Source organism: Carcharhinus amblyrhynchos, unplaced genomic scaffold (assembly GCF_965287045.1).
Source record: "Carcharhinus amblyrhynchos unplaced genomic scaffold, sCarAmb.v2.hapA scaffold_59, whole genome shotgun sequence".
NCBI classification, from domain to species: Eukaryota; Metazoa; Chordata; class Chondrichthyes; order Carcharhiniformes; family Carcharhinidae; genus Carcharhinus; species Carcharhinus amblyrhynchos.
Window position 1 is genome coordinate 69,826 of NW_027649799.1, and position 13,217 is coordinate 83,042.

A 13,217-nucleotide genomic window follows, 5' to 3' on the forward strand; every position below is an offset into this window, starting at 1 on the left:
CAAAGGATCTAGAATGTATTCATGCTCATAACTGTGAGCCCACACTTCCAACCGGTGTCACAAACCGTTCATGGGATGCGGGCATCTTGTCTTCTCCGGCTTGGGAAATGCAGGTGAGGGTCTTACATTGCCACAGCCATGAGCCTGCTGGGTGTCAGAGTGACAGTGGGGGTGGGGACATGGGAGTGGTTCGCCATTGTGGATTAGGCCCCTGCCATGAACAGAGTGTCACACATCCCCCTTTCCTGCCGCCCTGCCCTACCCGGGGTAGAATTAGCTCCACTGTGGGTCCGAGGTACCTTGCGTGGGAGAGCTCAGGGTCGTGGAGAAGTTTTTGACACAGCCCTGCCCCGCTTTGGATCAGTGTGATCACTAGCAGCGCAGTAATAAGCTGCAGTATGGCTCCAATCCATGCTCAGTATTTTCAGGCTGCTGGATTTGAGGTCGGGTCTGGTGGCTTGAAACCTCTCGGAGAAGCCATCCTCAGGTCTGGGATCGGTGCCGAGGATCGTGGCGACTGTCAGCTGCAAACCCGCTCCGGCCTCCTGACGGTACCAGTTCATGTAGGTCTCGCTAGTGTCGTTCTGGTAACAGTGCATCTCCGCAGCCTTCCCCCTCTCAAGGGACAAATGGACCGGCCATTGAGAAACCAGAGCGCTCCTGCAGCCAACTGGAGGGTAATATGAGGAACGGAAGGGAGCAAACATTAAATGTTAAAGTAAGAGTACAGCCAAAGTCCCATCAAATTCAAGATTACCGCTGCACTCGCTTTGCCCGTTTGTGCCTCTTCAAACTTCTGACAGTAGAGTGTCCATTAATCCCACCTCCATGTTCTTTCCCAGGACATCAGCAAATATTTTGCATTGAGGAAATGCTACATGTATCTCGTTAGCAATCTGGAACTGCAATTATTATCCAGCCTGTGCGGAGGACGGGTACTCATAAGAACATAAGAAATAGGAGCAGGAGTAGGCCGTCTAGCCCTTCGAGCCTGCCCCGCCATTCAATAAGATCATGGCTGATCTGAAGTGGATCAGTTCCACTTTCCCGCTCTCTCCCCATAACCGTTAATTCCCCTGTCTATCAGAAACCTATCTACCCGTGACTTAAGTATATTCAGCGAGGTAGCCTCCACCACGTCAAGGGCACATCACATTCCACCCGAAGATCTCAAACTTAACGCAACGACAACTCATTCTAACTGAGTCAATAATCCTTACAGGAGCAAGAACGAGAAGGTCAAAAGAGGTTGAGGTTGACCCAATGGGTCACACTGGGCTGGGTGCTAACCTGGGAGCAGCAGCAACACTAAGTGTGTGAGAAGAGGACAGCTCATGACGCAGTCACTTCACCCACCAGTCAACTTTGCAACTGTGTTATTCTTCCCCGAACTGCAAAGATATCGCCCCGCAACGCGATCTTGGTCTGACGGTGGAAATTGCGTCATTTGAGAACAGCAAATGTAACGCCCCTCTCTTCAAAGAAAGAACAAAACATAAGAACATAAGAAATAGGAGCAGGAGTAGGCCATCTAGCCCTTCGAGCCTGCCCCGCCATTCAGTAAGATCATGACTGATCGGAGGTAGATCAGTTCCACTTTCCCGCTTTCTCCCCTTAATTCCCCTGTCTATCAGAAACCTATCTACCCGTGACTTCAATATATTCCGCGAGGCAGCCTCCACCACCGCAACGGGCAGAGAATTCCAGAGGTTCACCACAGGACTTCCTGAAAGCCTTTGGGAAGCAAGTTCTCATGTGTACTCTGAGGAAGATGATTGAGTAGATAGGAGATAGAAAACAGGTGGAAGGTTAACGGTGAAAGAGAAGGAGCCGTGTGATTTATTGAACAGTTCACTCAATGCCCTGTTTTTTTTGGGGGGGGCAACATGAACAGGGTGGCTTATTTTTCAGTCTTGTAAGACTCCATTGGTCTGGAACATGGACTCAGCGTCAGCCTGCTGCCGCTGCCACCTGGTGAGGGAATCTGAATGCTGCCTTGGAGAGGCCAACCCATCCTTTTTCTGTCATTGCAGGCTCGCTATCTCACACACTGTGCGTATTTACAGGCGCAGAAGTAGACGGCGGAATGTGAGGCAGCCGCGTTCCTCAGGGTGAGAGTGAACAGCGTATTGCTGGGTCGCTAGGCCGAGAAATAGTCGGCGGTGTAGTTATTGACCGACCCTTCCCCAGCGGAGTAGAACAGAGCTTCCATTGCCCGGTTTGATTTCTGAATGTACCAGAACATGTCGCTGTAGGCAGTATTAACCAAAGTGCAGTCCAGCGTCGCCGATTCCCCTGCTGCGACCGAGACGATAGAAGGGGACTGTTCCACGTGAGAGGCGCGTGTACCTGGTCAGGGGAACATTGAGGGCATCAACAATTTTTATCAATGAGATGTGTAAGAAAGAATACATTAAAAAAAAACCCAACACTGACATAACTCTCTATTGCAACGTCATGACATTTCACAGAGCTTTCCCACACAATGTTTTATTTCTAAATTAATGCCACTGCTAATATGAGGTGCAGCAAACTTGCGGCTGCCAGTAATACTCTAGTGGGGCAGAGTCCGGAGCGGGGTTTGAATGGGTTGACACACGGGCCACAGAAGACAAACTGTTTCCAGTTCCCTAAGTAGGTTTGTGGAACCGCTTCCAATTCCCTCAGATCTGCCTAACGTTACACCAGAATATAGTTGCTCGTAAACTGCGTGATTCCTGCAAACAGTGACCCCCGCCCCCGGAGTAATTTCAATGATTTTGTTTTTGACTCGACTGTCAGGGCGCCGCCACCAACCCAAACTGGAATGAGGATGCGTTATCCCACTCCCGCTGTGACATTAACTCACTTGTCAGAAATGCGGACATCCAGATGAGATAGCAGGCTTGCGGTAACATGGTCTTTTTTTCGTTAGGCGCTGCTCGGATGTCCGAACGGGGTTTGGTCACTCAGCACTTTTGAAGGTTCTTGCTGAGAGAAGGGAGGGTTCTGTTTGGCAGGAACTTGCAAATGTCACTTCCTGCAGCAGCGCACTCCATCCTCTTACCTTCCTCAGTAAATTATAAGACCCTGGTCAGACCCCACTTGGAGTACTGTGCGCAGTTCTGGTCGCCTCACTACAGGAAGGATGTGGAAGCTATTGAGAGGGTGCAGAGGAGATTTACAAGGATGTTGCCTGGATTGGGAGGCATGCCGTATGAGCATAGGTTGAGGGAGCTGGGACTCTTCTCCCTGGAGAGACGAAGGTTGAGAGGCGACCTGATAGAGGTTTATAAAATGTTGAGAGGAATAGATAGGGTGGATTCTCGGAGGCTATTTCCCAGGGGCTGAAATGGTCGCTACGACAGGACACAGGTTTAAGGTGCTGGGGAGCAGGTACAGAGGAGATGTTAGGGTTAAGTTTTTCACTCAGAGGGTGAACAAAGAACAAAGAACAACACAGCACGGGAAACAGGCCCCTCGGCCCAACGAGCCCGCGCCGCCGTCCCACTGTCTCAGTGACCTATTCATGATTTTAGTCTACGCCTGATCAGGGAGGTCCAATTTAGGGACAATTTAGTACCCAATCAATCAGCCTAAAAGCACATCTTTGGGATGTGGGAGGAAACCGGAGCACCCGGAGGAAACCCACGCAACCACGGGGAGAACGTGCAAACTCCCACAGACACAGGCCCAAATCCATGTGTCCGCACAGTAACAGAGATAGCCTCTGAGCTGTCATGTTGCCCTTGAGATGGTCCAGTTTAAGCACACTAACGACATGAAGCAATAGGCAACTCCCGAAGCAACGTCCAAGAGCAGCCCACTACAACCTGCCGCATGCATGCCCCTTGCTGGACTTAAATGCCTGTGGAGACAAAAAAAATTCATTATTAAACAGGTAAAGACTAACATCCCTGAGGCAAAACGTATTCCCAAGCTTCCCAAGGGTGGTGAGTGAGTGGAATCGGCTGCCGTCAGTGGTGGTTGAGGCGAACTCGCTGGGATCTTTTAAAAGACATCTGGATGAGTATATGGGATCTAATGGGATTGGGGGTTATAGATAGGTGTATGGCTTGGTAGGTATAGATGTGATCGGCGCAACTTGTGGGCCGAAGGGCCTTTTTGTGCTGTAGTGTTCTATGTTCTAACCTGAGTGTTGTTGCTTTTTATGTGATGGTTATTTTGGAATGTTTGTAACCTTCTCACAAATTTATCAGTAAGGGATTTTTTCTGGGATGAAAATGATGGTTGGCCCAGGAGGAGGGTCACCAACTCGGTGAGAGACTCTCCTTTGATTCGGCCCAAACCTGTTGGGCTTCGAGTGCACGGAGTTGTCCCCGGGCCAAATTATTGCAGACCGGCCCATTTCACAGCCCAGGACTATGTGCTGAGAGGGATGCACTAAAGCTCGGGTAACTGCAACACAACACTCCATCGGCCCAGCTATACCTACTCAGACATCTGAAACAGTCACACCAGATAGGTCATATCGATTATATTCGAATGGTCCCATTTAAATGGGTAGTACATGGAAACCAATAGAGAAATGTGGCCATGTTCTGAAACAAGGAGACTAGTTGCCACCTGCTGGAGCATCTTGGCAACGAAATCAAACAAAGCCAATCCAACGCCTCTTCTTAATGTAACTATTATATCTCATTGCGAAAAGGGGAGAATAATTTAGGGACAATTTGTTACACCAATCAGCCTAAGAGCACATCTTTGGGGTGTGGGAGGAAACTGGAGCACCTGGAGGAAACCCACGCAAGCACGGGGAGAATGTGGAAACTCCCACAGACACTGGCCCAAATCCATGTATCTGCACAGCAAACAGTGATAGTCACTGAGCTGTCGTGGTGCCCATCTGCTGGTCCAGTTTTAAGCACACACAAACGACGTGAAGTACTAGGCCACTCTCGAAACATCGAAGAGCAGCCCACGCACGACCCACCGTGTGCATGCCCCTCGGTAGACAACCAGGTGGACCGACGCACCTGCGGAGTAAAAGAGGCAAAACATCAACACACGTAGCATTAGATGTCCAGGAACGTCCCAAGGCTCTGATCCTTATTTAAAGCAGTCTCCTATAACCCTCCATCCCTGTTTCGCTGTGTAGGTGCGTTGTCCATGCTACATTATCTCTCAGTGCACCCAAAAAGGCACCGGGGTGCGGCGCATGGGGGATTTTCACAGTAATTTCACTGCAATGTTAATGTCAGCCAACTTGTGACACAAGTAAATAAGATTAAAACTTAAACCTATCTCCTTCCACTTGGTTAAGTTGGCGTTTTGGCAGGTGCTGCCCAGGAAGCCCTGGTGAGGTGTTGCTGTCATCCTGAAGGAGGTACACACTGTGCTGTGTGCGGTGGAACACAGTGTCACTCTCCTGTTCTGTCTCCCAGATCAGTCACTGTCTGGGAACGGTTTAGCGTCTCACATCCGCAGGAGCGACACCAGAAATACGTTTCCTGGGCCACGTTAACCAAGCTTGATGTGACGTGGGAGAAAAATCAATCCACGGATCGATGTGTGAGCTCAGAGCTCGTGAGTAGTTTTAGCCAAACCATCACTTTAATATAATTAAACTGGTAGCTATGGAAATTCCGAAACAGGTTGTTAGCCAGCGGTTGTGCTGCAAATCATCTATGTTTCAAAGCATGCAAGGATGGAAATGTTCCTCTCAAGATAACCATATTTACACACATATATCACACATAGTGGGCTTTGAATGTCTAATTGGCGCCAATAATTCATGATACCAGAGATGAGGGGGTTGGACTGTGAAGAGAGACTAAATAGACTGGGTCTGTACTCGTTGGAGTTTAGAAGGATGAGGGGGGATCTTATAGAGACGTATAAGATAATGAAGGGGATGGATAGGGTAGAGGTAGAGAGATTCTTCCCGCTCAGAAAGGACAGTAGGACTAGAGGGCACAGCCTCAAGATAAGGAGGGGGGCAGTTTAGAACGGAGTTGAGGAGGAACTTCTTCACTCAAAGGGTGGTGAATCTCTGGAATTCTCTGCCCATTGAAGTGGTGGAGGCTGCCTCGCTAAATATATTTAAGACACGGGTAGGTATGTTTTTGGTAGGGAAGGGAATTAAGGGTTATGGGGAGAAAGCGGGAAAGTGGAACTGATCCACTTCAGATCAGCCATGATCTTATTGAATGGCGGGGCAGGCTCGAAGGGCTAGATGGCCTACTCCTGCTCCTATTTCTTATGTTCTTATGTTAATGGTCTTTAATTTAGTAGCGCAATGTGATCCTATATAATCGCACCTCCATGCAGAGAGGGAAAAGGACATTTGACGCTGAAACTATTCATGAGTATCACCTCCCAGTTTCTAAGGAAAAATAAACACACAAGAACAGCGGCGAGAGAAATGGATAAACTGGTGACAAACAACCTCAGGAAAGGTATGGCAAGACAGAAGAGGGTAATGAACCGAGGGACACTGAGGGTGTGAGGGGGGAGGGGGTAGTGCAAATATGAGTATTTTTTTCCCCTAGGCCCTATTCTTCAATCTGCCTATCTAGCCACTTATCGCCCCCCCCCCCCCCCCACCGCAATTCTGCATCTATCTATCCGTCTATGTACTGTGTGAGCACTTAGTAACAGGTGAGGCAGTAGTGTCAGAGTGAGATAAGGCCAGGTTTTTGTAGCACGGTTCAGTCCAGGTGTGTCTCTGTGCCACACTGGAGGCGCAGAAATACACAGCAGTATCCCCCGGCTGTAGCTCACGGATCGTCAGGTCAAAGGAACCCTCTGAAGTCTTCTTGGCGTAGAACCGATCCTGGAACCCGTCCGCCTTGGTGGGTTCGCCTTCCTGCACTGCATAGAGAATGTCCTGGAAGCCCAGGTCCCGCCACTGACGGTACCAGTACAGGTAAGCATCAGAGCCGTGCTGGGTACATGGAATAGTCACAGACCCTCCCCCCATGGCCGAGACAGATTTCATGGACTGCACATTCCTTTGAGACTCTCCGATCCCTGGAGGGGAAAAAGCACAAGAAAGACATCAATATCAACATGGGTAAGACATTCCCACTCACTGCAAAATGACACCGCAAGGTTTGGGTTTGCTTTTGCCTGGACACTCAGGGTAAGACACACGGTCTGAGTGGGACCACCTCACACAGCGGCCAGGGTCCCGTTCAATTTGGAGGCGGAGGCGCCGCGGGGGGTACACAGGATGTCCTCCTGCCTCTATGTCTCCCCTTGTCCACCTTCTACCTGCCCCATCCCGGGACACTGGGCTACTTACTCATTCTGAGAGTTCAGGGGGAAATAGACTAAATCCGCAGACTTGCTGGCTGCTTGTGTGGTTCCAGGTTCTCAGGGCTCAAATCACTCCGGGGAAATGAGCATCTCCCTTGGTTTTTGGGGGGAACAGGGTGAGGTCATTGCTGTTCCAACCGTGTTGGTTTATTTTCCGTTCCTCCCTCTCTCATTCCGTGTTTATTCACCTCATTCTCTCTCTCTCTCTGTACCTCTTGTGAAGCCTCTACTTGGTCCGTGGGACCATTGGTGTGTTTCCAGTTCCCAGTCTCTGATTGTAACGGGAGCTACTCACCCGCCAGCAAGAACAAGACGGGTGCGGAGAGCCAGCGGCAAAGCGGCATGGCGCAGGGCGGGCGGTCTGGGAGCAGTGAGGGCAGGACTCTGTCTGAGACACGGAGCTGGGGTGTTGCCCGTCTGCAAGGCACGGACAAATGAGGTGTTATTATCTCCCAGAGGGGCAGCCCCGCCCTTCAACCCGGAGTGACAGTCCCGCCCTTCAGATCCGGAGTGAGTCCCGCCCTTCAACCCGGAGTGACAGTCCCGCCCTTCAGATCCGGAGTGACATTCCCCCGGTGTCTGCACTCAGTCATGTGTTGTGGTGATGCTACTGTGTAAAATGTGATGGATTTACAACAAGTCCAGCAGCTGAAAACATTGTTGTGGTTCTGTGGAACGCCAGCACCAAAATTCTGTTCAACTTGTATCTGTAACCTGTAGCCCAGAGAGAGAGAAGGGAAAGGGAGTGTGTGTTTGTGAGAGAATGTGTGGGAGAGAGTGTGTGTGAGAGAGACAGAGTGAGCGTGTGAGAGAGTCTGTGAGAGAGAGAGTGTGTGTGTAAGTGTGTGTGTGTGTGTGAGAGAGAGAGTGAGAGAGTGTGTAAGAGAGAGTGCATGTGCGTGTCGGTAGGTGTATGTGTGTGTGGGTGAGGGAGAGATAGTGTGTGTGTGAGAGAGATAGTGTGTGTGAGGGAGAGGTAGTGTGTGTGAGAGAGAGATAGTATGTGTGAGAGTGTGTGTGTGAGAGAGAGAGTGAGAGAGTGTGTAAGAGAGAGTGCATGTGCGTGTCGGTAGGTGTATGTGCGTGTGTGTGTGAGGGAGAGACAGTGTGTGTGAGAGAGAGAGATAGCGTGTGTGAGTGTGTGTGTGTGAGAGAGAGTGTGTGTGTGAGAGAGAGATAATGTGTGAGAGAAAGAGAGAGGGAGTGTGTGTCTGCGAGCGTGTGTGTGAGAGAGTGTGTGTGTGCGAGAGAGAGTGTGTGTGTGTGTGTGTGACAGAGAGAGAGAGAGAGAGTGTGTGAAAGACCGAGAGAGAGACTCTTAAGTCCAGCAGCTGAAAACATTCTCCTGATTCTGCGGAACACCAGCACCAAAATTCTGTTCAACTTGTACCCGCTGGCCCAGCATGTCTGGGAATTAGCCATCACCACGATGCCAACATTCATGTAACTGTTAGCCCCAAGTCAAGGGATAGATCACGGTTCAATGAAGAGTGCACAGGAGAAGGTGTCAGGAGCAGCCACAGAGTTCCCCGGAGAAATGAGGCGCTAAGCTGACGAAGCCGGAATGAAGGAAATTCGCTTCAGTTCAACAGCAAGTGACAAGCAGAGATCTGTGAGAGTTCAGCAAAATGGTCAGATCAATGTTCTCCAGTCTGGGCAACTGTAGTGGTGGTGCCCATCATATAAAAACAAACTGGAGCTGATCTGTGTGTGTGTGTGTGTGTGTGTGTGGATACAGCTCCCAGACAGTTTACAATCCTGCATCTGTCTCTCTGCAGAGCCGCTGGTTAAAGACATTTTGCAGCATTTGTCTAACAGAAACTTCACTCTCATCCTCTCCCTTCCCCCCTCCCCCCCTCCCCCCAGACAGAGCTTCTTAATAAAAAAGTCCAAATGTGTTTTTTTATGCAGTTCTGATCTGTGGTGAATCATTAACCACAGGGCACACACACACACACACACACACACACACACATTCAGACACAAATACAGACAACAACAGACAGATTGCATTGACAATCAGAACCGGAATTTGTAAATGCAGCGACACAGAAATTTGCAAGATATCCCTTCAGTTCAGGCAACTGAAGGAAAAGGGAACTTTGCAGGAATCAGGAAAGGGGGCGAACCTGCAGCCGATGGAGCCCTGGGTGAACACATTGTACAATCAGACCTGGCCCCCCCTCTCTCTCTGTCTCTGGCAGTGCAGGGCTGCTAGTTAATTTAAACCCATCTTGTCTCAGCTCCCAGTGCTGGTGATGTGAAGCTGGGATCGGAGGGGGGGAGGGAGGGAGAGAGCCTTGAGATAAACCATTTGCCTGCTGCTCACTCACCCACCCACACAAACACCCCCATAGACGCAGAGACAGGTTGGAGTTGGACTGGGCCATACCTGGAGGAGGTGTGTCCAGGTGAGGTGTGGGAGATGTGGTTGGATGGGGGCTTTGATTGGGGGAGGTGTGGACAGTTTGTGTGGAGGTTATAAAAAGTCTGGGGATCCATTGCTCTGTCTCTGTCTCCACGTGGCTGGGTAAGTATCGGGTAAGCTGTGTGTGTGTGAGTGTGTGTACGTGTGTGCAGCATGGAGTTCCAGCTCTGAGATGTTAAACCACCCCCCCCTCCCCTTTACCCCTGGCCCAGGATCTGTCTCCCCCACCATGGGAGAGGGAATGGAAGGAGTTTGAGAGATCACCGAGGGAAAATATGCGCCATGGTGAGTATGGACCTCTTCACTTCAGCTCTTTTTCTGCACACTTCTCTCGATCCCGCTCCATCTTTCTCTCTCTCAATCTTTCTCTCTCTCTCAATCTTTCTCTCTCTCTCAATCTTTCTTTCTCCCTCTCTCAATCTTTCCCTCTCTCTCAATCTTTCTCCCTCTCAATCTTTCTCCCTCTCAATGTTTTTCTTTGCTGCCTGAATGAGCAGAGTGCGGTCCAATACTGCGTCTGGAGGAAGCTTCCTCGACTGCATCTGATGACATTTCATTGCCGTTACTGTGTGGGGCGTCACTTCCTGAGAAACTTGCCCTCCAGCCGAGTACTTTTCTGACCAATAGATTCTAATCGCTCCCCCCCCACCACCCCCCCCCCCCCCCCCCCCCCACTGGGTTGGAATAACTCATGACAAGAGATTTACTTCCAGAAGGTATTGTGTGGGGGAGATAAAGACTGTCAGTTGGTCTGGCAGCGTCTTGTTAGAAAAAAATGTTCACAGATAGATGATAGTTGGAAATACTTACCAAAAAAGTGCAGCTGGCACCCGGGGGGTGGGGGAGGGGGTGGGTGTGGGGGGAAATGTTCTCTTATTTCCTGCAGCAACACACTGCGGTCTGTAATACACTGCCTGAACAGGTCATATTAGCGGAATAAGATACATGTTTCTCAGCTGCACTGAAGCAGTGCAACTCGTGAGGGAGAGCAACGTTTTTTTTTCAATGTGAACCGCCTGTAAAATAACCTTGCATCCTATTTAAGACCCATTGTAAAATATCTGAAACGCTTCCAGTTCTGTAGTGAAACATGTCAGAATGTTCCTCGATGGATATTAAGAACCTGAGTGTTATTGCTTTTTATGTGCTGGTCATTTTGGGATTTTTGTAACCTTCTCACAAATTTATCAGTGAGGGATATTTTTTGGGGATGAAAATGACAGTTCGCCCAGGAGGAGGGTCATCAACTCGGTGAGAGACTCTCTTTGGTTCGGCCCAATCCTGTTGGGCTTCGAGTGCCCGGAGTTGTCCCCGGGCCAATTATTGCAGACCGGCCCACTCACCCTCCCTCCCTCCCTCCCTCTCAGTCTCAGTCTCTGTCTCTCTGTTGCTAACTTGTTCCCTTTATTTCCTGTGTTGGTTTCCCAGTTCTCTTCTTTCTTTGTTTTGTTCCACCTTCCCCACTTTCTCCTCTCCCCGTTGCTCTTTCTCACATCCCGTATCCTTCCTTTCTCACTGTTGTATTGCCCGCGGCCCCTCCCCCACCCCTCCCAGCGCAGACGGTTCCAGTATTAACCCCAGCGCATCGATTTATAATCTCCCGATTACTTGAATATTGTTTTTTTGTCTTTTAATCCACAGGTTTTAAGTCGGTCCGCCTTGTTGTCCAACCACGGGCATACACGCGATGGGTCGTACTTGGGCTGCTCTTGAATGTTTCGAGATTGGCCTAGTGCTTCATGTTGTTAGTGTGCGCCTAAACTGGACCAGATACTGGGCAAGACGACAGCTCAGTGACTATCACTGATTGCTGTGCAGACACATGGATTTGGGCCGGTGTCTGTGGGAGTTTGCACATTCTCCCCGTGCTTGCGTGGGTTTTCTCCGGGTGCTCCGGTTTCCTCCCACACCCCAAAGATGCGCTCTTAGGCTGATTGGAGGTAATAAATTGTCCTTAAATTAGTTTCCCTCAATATGGATGGCCATAAAACAATAGATAAGGGTCATGGGTGGAGTGGGGGGGGGGGGGGGGGCGGGGTGGGACTGGTAATGTTAAGATGGCGGCGTGGGCTCGTTGGGCCAAAGGGCCTGTTTCCCGGGCTGCTTTTGTTCTTTGTTCTTTGAATTCTCCTTTGGGAATGGCCCGTGGGGTGGGAGCCTGTAACTGTCAGCTGCTCCTTCTGAAATACAGCGCCCCCAGGAGGTTGTGCCATCGTCCACATTTCACCATCTTGAGTTATCACGCAGAACCTTGCATTCTTGCAAAGTGAAGGGTGTACAGGTTGTCCAGGTGCTGTGGTGACATGCGTCAGCTCTTGTATTTTCAACTGATCTTTCCTCAAACCAGCCCGAGTGGTGAACACCTGTTATGGCAGTGTTTCATTGCGAGCTCTATCAGTTCCTCCTCATTGAACGTGGATGGCCTTCAGCTGAATGAAACGTTCGACTCTGCGAGCTGAGGAGCTTCTACAGACAAGTTTATCAATGAAGCCAAGAGGGCGATTTTAGGATTAGAACTGGGGCGTCAAGGTATTTCCCAAAGACACTGCCTTGGAAGTCATGATGTAAGTGCAATGTCTCCTTTCCCTGTTCAATGAGGTTATTATATACGAATGCAATGCTGTTTATAATAGGTCACAAATGCAGTGGAGATTTGGAAGATTATATATATATACATATTTGCTATTCCACTTGCAGAGTCCTGTGCACAGTTCTAACAAGTTTTAGAAAGTGCAATAATACTCCAGGCAGGTGGAACAATAATATACAAGACAGGGAAAGGTTTCACTCATCAGCAGAGCTTGAACAACCCTCTTTTCTACGTCAAGGGGGAGGCTAATTTTGACTAGACAGAGTTACGTGGAACTGTAACGTTTACAGGTAGAGAAGTGTAGAGGTAGAGAGGTGGTGAGGGAGTCTATAATTAGCACTCACTAATCCCTAAAAGTAACCATGAATTGATTTAAGCAATTAGCGGAAAGGTTTTTAGTCACGATCGAGGAAGAACGGATGGGTTAGAAGGATGGGTTAGTCAATTTGCTGACAACACCAAAGTCAGAGGAGTTGTGGACAGTGAGGATGGATGTTACAATTTGCAGAGGGACATAGATAAGCTGCAGAGCTGGGCCGAGAGGTGGCAGACGGAGTTTAATATGGAAAAGTGTGAGGTGATTCACTTTGGTAAGAGTAACAAGAGTACAGAATATAGGGCTAATGAAAGGACTCTTAGTAGTGTTGACGAGCAGAGAGATCTCGGGGTACATGTGCATCGTTCCCTGAAAGTTGGCACCCAGGTTGATAAGGTTGTTAAGAAGGCGTACAGTGTGTTAGCTTTTATTGGTAGAGGGATTTGAATTTCGGAGCCGTGAGGTCATGTTACAACTGTACAAAACTCTGATGCGGCAGCACTTGGAGTATTGCATACAGTTCTGGTCGCCGCATTATAAGAAAGATGTGGAGGCATTGGAAAGGGTGCAGAGGAGGTTTACCAGGATGTTGCCTGGTATGGTGGGAAGGTCTTCTGAGGAAA